The sequence below is a fragment of the Myotis davidii genome, unplaced genomic scaffold (genome assembly GCF_000327345.1).
Source record: "Myotis davidii unplaced genomic scaffold, ASM32734v1 scaffold571, whole genome shotgun sequence".
In the NCBI taxonomy this organism is placed as follows: domain Eukaryota; kingdom Metazoa; phylum Chordata; class Mammalia; order Chiroptera; family Vespertilionidae; genus Myotis; species Myotis davidii.
Genome location: NW_006283136.1, coordinates 298072 through 306360, shown reverse-complemented (window position 1 = coordinate 306360; position 8289 = coordinate 298072). Strand labels below are relative to the sequence as shown.

The 8289-nt window shown below is 39.7% G+C and overlaps 1 pseudogene; it reads left to right on the top strand.

The window, feature by feature from the left end:
• The first annotated feature begins 6056 nt into the window (after positions 1-6056).
• LOC102759329 overlaps positions 6057-8289 on the top strand; it is a 6813-nt pseudogene continuing 4580 nt past the window's right edge.

Sequence of the window (8289 nt, the reverse complement as noted above, 5' to 3'; positions counted from 1 at the left end):
AAGAGTGAGAAGGTGGCCCTCTGCAAGCCAATCCTGCTGACCCTGGACCTTTGACTTCCAGCCTCTAGAACTGAAAGTAAATTTCCTTTTTAAGCCGCCTGGGGCATTGTGCTATCGCAGCCCCAGCAAATTCACCTGCTTCCCCAGCTGGATGCTTTCCGAGGGCCCTGTCATTTAATTACCTGCAATCTCTTCTGTGTCCCCACAAAGAATTATTTTAAATTGTTTTAAGCCCCCAGAAAAGTCCCAAAATGGAGAGCCAGCTGCTGGGATTGGGGGTGCTGGATTCTGAGGTGCACGGCCAGCCGTCTCCCAGGACACAGTGAGGATGGGGAGGTGGATGCTTCTCTGAGGTGTGGCTCAGCCTGCCCTCTTGCTTCCTGGCTGTCATGCTGAACTGCTCCCCAGGTTAAGCAACAATATATTTCACAGCCAAGAGTGGGCAGGAGGGGACCTGGCCAGGTTGCCAGCAGGGCCCACTTTCCCTCAATGAATGAAGAAAGGGTCAGTTAGCCTCTGAAATTCTGCATTCCTGTCAGCTGTGAGCTCAGGTCAGCTTGACCCAGAACCTGCTGCATGCTGATCCGTGTGTTAGGCACAAGCTGGCTAGGAGCTTGCCACGAGAGCTAACCCAACTTACATTTTCAGTCCCTTTTCTTCTCCACATCCCAACCAATGCACCTGTGTACCTGTGTTAGTCAAGTGAATGAAAACCAAATATACACAAATAGGGTGGTGTTTATGAACTTATCTAACTAGAAAGTTCTAAAGGGTGCAAGTGGCTTAAGGCTTGGCTTCAAGGGTTCAAGTGCAATATCAGTAATATGGCTCCTTATCCTCTCTCCCCATCTCCTCTCACCTTGTATCCTCTCTCCTCACCTCCTCTCTCCTTGTATCCTCTCTCCTCATACCCTCTTTGTTTACTTCATTTTCAGGCAGACTTTCCTTGTATCATGGCGAAGTGGTTCCAGCAGCTCTAGACTGAATGAGCCCAAGAAGATTTCGCCAAACTCTGATTGGCTCTTCTTAAGTCATGAGCTCAGTTCTAAATGGATCACTGTTACCCTAAAGAGTGTATTTGGATTGGCCAGGCCTGGATCATGTGCACACTCTGGTTGTTGGGGAAAGGAGTTATCCACGGGGAATGGGCTCCAGTTTCTAAGGAAGTGTTCTGTGAGCAGAAGAAAAGAGGAGAAAGGCTTGAGGGCAAAAGAAGCTTGATAGCTGGCACAGTCTGTTCCAGAGCTAAATAAAACAGAATTGTTGCTATTCCCAGACCAGTCTTTACATTTTCCTACCACCTTGACTCAGGCCCTCCTGCTGCCTGTGCTGTAACAGAAGCCAACACAAAATATGACTGCTGTCCACAAAAGCAAGCTCAGGAGCCAGAAGTAGAACTACTGTATTTTATCTTGATGCAATACAAATAAAAACTGGTAAAATGAGAAAGCAAAAATCCCTATTATTTAAAGTTTTAAAAACAAACAAAACGAAATTTTTGTTCTTCTGGTTTCTGGTCCTGCATACACGGAGCTTGGAAGTTGCCACTCCATCCCAGCAACAAGGAAAAGGCTGAGCAAACTGAACTATCAGCAGGTCTTAGACCTGTCAGAGAAGGGAGGTCACAGGGCAACCCGCTGTCCCAAACGTGGAGAGACAGGTGGATACAGAGGATCACAACTTACCAGAGCAAAATCCACACACAGAATCCTCCATGGGAATCAGTACCAGGTAGAAAAATCTGAACCAGTGCCAGGGTAGAAAAATCTATTTCAGCAAATCGATGAACTGCTGAAGGCTCAGAGTGTACAAGTCTGTGAGTTAGAAAATTTCACTCTGTGAAAGGCACTGTTAAGACAATAAGGAGACAAGCCATAGACTGGGGAAATATTTACAAAAAAATGTAGCTGATAAAGAACTGCTATTAAACACAAAAAATTCTAATTCAATGACAAGGAAACAAACTACCTGATTAAAAAATGAGCAAAAGATCCAAATAGACATCTCACTAAAAAAGACAGATGGATGGGAAATAAGCATATAAAAGATGCTCCACATCATATGCCATTAGGGAAATGCAAATTAAAACAACAATAAGATGCTACTACACACCCATGAGAATGGCCAAACTCCAGAGTGCTGACACCACCATATGCTGGTAGGATATGGAGTAACAGGAGCTCTCATTCTGCTGGTGGGAATGCAAACTGGTACTGCTGCTTCAGAAGACAGCTTGGCATTTTTTTTAATTTTATTTTTTTACAAAAGTAACATACTCTTACCAGCACCACACTCGTTGGTATTTACCCAAATAAGTTGAAGACATACATCTACAGTTAAGGACTGAACGTTTGTGTCCCCTCAAAAATCCGTATATTGAAGCCCTAATCCCCAATGTGATGATATTTAGAGATGGGGCCTTTGGGAGATAATATGTTTTAGATGTGGTCATAATGTTGGGGTCCTCATGATGGGGTTTAGTGCCCTTATAAGAAGAGGCCAAGTCCTCCGGCCCCTCTGCCCCACACCATGTGAGGATTCAGCAAGAAGGTGGATGTCGATAGCCTGGAAGAGGGCTCGTGCCAGAATTCAGCACCTTCATTCCAGCTTCTAATGAACTGTAAGAAATAAATGTCTTGTTTAAACCACCCAGGCTGTGGTATTTTGTTGCAGCGGTCCAAGATGACAGAAACGTCCACACATCTGCAAATCAGTGTTTATAGCAGCTTTATTCATAATTGCCAAAACTTGGAAGCAACCAAGATGTCCTTCTGTAGGTGAATGGATAAATAAACTGCGCAATAGAATATTACTCGGTGCTAAAAAAGCAATATACTACCATGTCATTAAAAGACACAGGTGAGTCTTAAATGCGTGTTGTTCAGTGGAAGAAACGAATTTAAAATGTCTACACACTGTATGAGTCCAACTATATGACATTCTGGAAAGACAGTAAAAAGATTAGTGGTTGATTTGATTGACTAATGGTTCATCCCTTTCCCCCAAAAGCAACACTCTTCAATTTATTAATTTTATCATTTTTCAAATCTAAATATCAATCTTGAACATATTTGTTTGCTTATTAATTTCTTGATAAGGAGGTAATATCCTCAAGTATAGAGAAAGTGGAGAGGATATTATGATATTACCTTGCTCCACTCTATGCAAGTCATTTTGAAAATATGAATGAAATAGATTCTTTTATAGGAGAATATAATTTCCCAAACTTATCCCCAAAGTAGATGAGACATGTAAGCAGAAAAATTCACAAAGAACAAAGAGAGAAAATATTGTCAAACAGCTACCAAAAATATCAGGAGAGTCAGATGGTTTTACAGAAGAATTCTATGAAAATCTAAACAGATAATAATAATGCTAGTTGTTATTCCAGAGCATAGAAGAATTCTTTTTATGACACATAATACTGTCATCAAAATCCAAAAAGCATGAAAAAAAAGCTTCAAACCAATTTTTCTTATGAATATCAATATGAAGAAATCCCACATGAAATATTAGCCCCCCCCCCCGAAACACACACGCGCACACACACACACAAAACCCACTACAGCAGCACCTTACAGGCACTTCAAATGAGTGATAAAAACACAAATTATTTAATAAATAGAGTTAGTACAAATGCCAGCTGTCTGGAAAAAATTAAGTTGGATTCAAACTTCATATCTTATATCAAAATAAATTCCAAATGGATCACATATTTAAATATATTTAATTGGATTGTTTTTTTGTTGTTGTTTTTTTGCTATTAAGTTGTATGAGTTCTTTATATATTTTGGATATTAACCCTTATCAGAAATATAATATGCAAATATTTTCTCCCATTGGTAAGTTGCCTTTTCATTTTATTGATTGTTTCTTTTGCTGTGCAGAAGATTTTTTTCATTTGATGTAGTGCCTCTTACTAACTTTTGCTTTTCTTGTTTAAGCTTTTGGTGGCATATCCAAAAAATTATTGCCAAGACCAATGCCAAAGGACTTTTTCTCTATTTTTCTTCTAGGAGTTTTATGGTTTCAATTCTTATGTTTACGTCTTCAATCCATTTTAAATTAATTTTTTGTAATCCAGGAGTTCCGTTTAATTCTCCTGCATGTGGTGATCCAGTTTATCCAACACCATTTATTGAAGAGACTTTTCTTTCCCAACTGAGCGTGCTTTGCTTCCTTGTCAAATAGTTGAATGCACATGCGAGGGTTTATCTCTGGGCTTTGTATTCTTTTCCATTGGTCCCTGTGTCTATTTTGATGCCAGTACTATACCGTTTTCATTGCTAAACTTTGTGGTCTAGTTTGAAATCAGGAAGTGTGATGTCTCCAGCTTTGTTCTTCTTTGTCAGGATTATTTTGGCTATTTGAGGGTCTTTGTGATTCCATGCAAATTTTAAGATTATTTTTTTTCTATTTCTGTGGAAAATGCTGTTGGAATTTTGATAGGTACTCCATTGAATCTAGAGATGGTTTTAGGTAGTATGGATACTTTAGCAATATTAATTCTTCCGATTCATGAACGTGAAATATTTTTCCATTTGTTTGTGTCTTCAAAATTCCTTCATGAAAGTCTTGTAGTTTTCATCATACAGATCTTTCACTGCTTTGGTCAAATTTATTCCTAAGTATTTTATTGTTTTTGATGCTACTGTACATGGAATTTTTTTCTTATTTTTTTTTAGATGTTTCATTGTTAGTGTACAGCAATGCAACTAGTTTCTGTATGTTGATTTTGTATCCTGACATTTTACTGAATTTATTGATTAGTTCCAACAGTTTTTTGGTGGCACCTTTAGGATTTTCCAAATATGGAATCATCTTACCTGCAAACAAAGACAATTTTACTTCTTCCTTTCTGAATTGGATGCTTTTGTAAGTATTCGTATTAAAATGGGTCATATGGTTTGGTTCTAAGCTTTTTCACAGCAAGGGTAAAAAGTGAAACATGGACCACATATAAAATATAAAAGATGCAAACATATTTTTGTAGGAGAGATGGTACTTTTGCTGGCACTAAATTATAAAATTATTTTTTCACCTAGAGTTTACATAAGGAAATAAGGACATTTAATAGACTAATTTTCCCATAAAAATTCTATAGTGCATGAAGAAAATCAGTTCTGGCTATTTCTTCAGTGCTTGAGGTTTCCAGCAAGAGGGATGTTCAGGATTCCGGTCAAAGATGGAGGCGCAGGAGGCTCCTGAACTCACCTCTGTGGGTGCACCAAGTCTACAGCTACACGTGGAACAATTCCTTCGGACGGAAATCCCGGAACTATCTGAGCAACCCCTACGCATCTGTGAATGGGAAAAATACCCACACCGAAACGGGTAGGGAAGGCTGAGATACACCATGGAGCCTACCTCCGGTGCAGTCAGGAAAAGGTTTCTTTTGGGACAAGAAGAGAGACACTTCTTCGTTGAGCACAAGGGGAAGGAAAAGATGAGCAATGAGAGAGAGAGAGTTGGAAGGGAAGAGGAATAATAGCTTTTGTCTACATTTCTGCAGGTGGAAATAAGGATGCCTGGCCAGAGGTGGGAGGCGGGGTGGGACAGAATTGGAGACAAAGGGGACAGGTTTGGGGAACTCCCAAGAGGTGATCAGGGAGGGGAGCCTGCTACAACAGCTCAGCATGAATTTGTAGAAAACTGGGTTTTTGAAAAGCTGTGACCTTCCCTGGGAAATCTCTGCCTCCTCATAGCAGGGAACGGATGGTCCTAATCAGCCTTCCTTAAGGAAAGGCAAGCGCCCATCACTGAGACCATTGAAATATAACCAATTGGTAAGGATGTTGTGAACGAGATCCCTGAGTGAATGGACTAAATAACCTTTAAGAGCTCTTCCAACCTGGAGATTTTATGATGCTATCATTCTATATATTGTAAGAACCTTAACAAAATCAAATTACTTCCAGCCTGTGCACGTTATAGTGACCTGCTTTTCAGCGTCTCTAAAGGAACGGAATGGAAAGTGCTGTGCACTCAGAATAGATTATGCGATTCTTGCACCCTCATTCCAGGTCAGTTCTCCTAAGTGTCAGGTAATTATGATGATGGTACAGCAGCTGCACCTGCGTGCTGACTGGTAAGTTAGCGCAGCACTCATCTCTCTTGAGCAGGCCTGGAACGGCTGTAACAAAGTATCCTTTGACGCATATTCTTTTTATTTGCTGGTGGCTTAGGAAATTTCTGTTCCTCAACTCAGCATTTCCCCTGCTGACTCCTGGTTATGAAAGGTCTGTTCTCTTTAGAGAATTTTATTTCATTCTTATGCCCTGGAAGCAGCTTTGCAAAGGAGGCAGCAGGTAAGAGAGGAGATGTTCTGTCTGGTTCCAGCTCCAAAAGGTACCACAAATCTTGGACGGATGACAGGACTCCCATGTGTCTGGGTACCCCATGTGTCTTGGAATAATGTAGAGAGAGAAAAAAAAGACTGCTCTGATATTATGGTGCTTGCTTCATATTGGGATGGAGCTATATATTCCCATGACTAAATTCAAAGGTAATCTTTGAACAAGGCTCATTATGTAAGTTACGGAACCATTGAACATTGTGCAACTCCATTCTAGTTTTATTGATACCCCAAACACTTCCATCACCAGAAAATGCCACTCAGTGACCAGCAGCAGATGCATTTTCAGGAGAAATGTGGGACATCAACTTGTCAACGTGACCCCCAGCCACCCCAGTCTGGAGATGCTTGTCCTGGGAAGTCTCCTTCTATCTCCTAGTCATCTTGCAGCATCTTGTGACATAAATCATCTGCCCAAGGCAACAAAATATTTCCACGTGGAGTGAAACTTTGTGCCACTCTTTGGCACCAGAAATATTGCTTGATTCTTCCCTCAAGTTCATAATCAGTAGATCACGGGAATATAAACATAAGTCCTACATGTCAGAGAAGAAGTAGAGGGAAAATGTTCTAAGATCAAAGGAGTGCAGACAGTTAACTGATTTGTAGACATTTAACTGATGTTTATAAATAGTTTCATCCTGCCTAATTATAAAAACAAAAGGGCAGGAGTACTAATCAAACCTCAATCATTACTTACTACCCAAAGCAATCTACAGGTTCAACACAATTCCTGTCAAGATACTAGTGGTGTGCCCTAGCCGGTTTGGCTCAGTGGATAGAGTGTTGACCTGCGGATTGAAGGGTGCTGGGTTCAATTCTGGTCAAGGGCATGCATCTTGGTTTCAGGCTCAATCCCTGGCCCCGGTCAGTGCGCATGCAGGAAGCAACCAATTGATGCATCTCTCTCACATCAATGTTTCTCTTCCTGTGTCTCTCTCCCTTCTTTCAACTCTCTTTAAAAATCAATGGAAAAATATCCTCAGGTGAGAATGAACAACAACAACAAAAACAATACCAGAATTTGTTCACAGAACTAGAACAAATATTCCAAAATTTTATATGGAACCACAAAAGACCCTGAATAGCAACAGCAATCTTGAGAAAGAACAACATTGGAGAAATCATGCTACCTAATATCAAACTATGCTATAAGGCCATAGTAATCAAAATGGCATAGTGCTGGCATAAAACAACACATATAGAGTAATAGAACAGACTAGAGAGCCCAGAAAGAAATCCACATCTTTATGGTCAATTAGTATATGACAAAGGAGGCAAGAACATACAAAGAGGTAAAGACAATCTAGAAAATTGTACTATTGGTGGGATTGCAAATTGGTACAGTCACTATCAATAAACGATGTTGGGAAAGTTGGACCGATACACGCAAAAAATGAAATGAGACTACCTTTTTATACCGTATACAAGAATAAACTCAAAATGAATTGGGGATTTAAATGTAAGACTCAAAATCATAAAACTCCTAAAGAAAACATAGACAATAAACTCTGACATTGCTCTAGTAGTATTTTTTCTGATATATCTCCTCAGGCGAGGAAAACAAAAGAAAAAATAAACAAATGGGACTACATCAAACAAAAAAGTTTTTCAACAGCAAAGGAAACCATCTACAAAATGAATGGGAGGATATATTTCTTAATTAGGTTAATATCCAAAATTTATAGAGAATTCAAACAACTGAATATCAGAGAAACACGCAACTCCATTTAAAAGTGTGCAGAAGACTTGAAAACATACTTCTCCAAGGAAGATATACAGATGGCTAATAGACATATGAAAAGACTCTCAACATCACTAAGCATCAAATTAATGCAAATTAAAACCACAATGAGGTATCACCTCACACCTGTCAGAATGGCTATCATCAATAAATCAACAAACAACAAGTGCTGGTGAGGATGTGGAGAAAA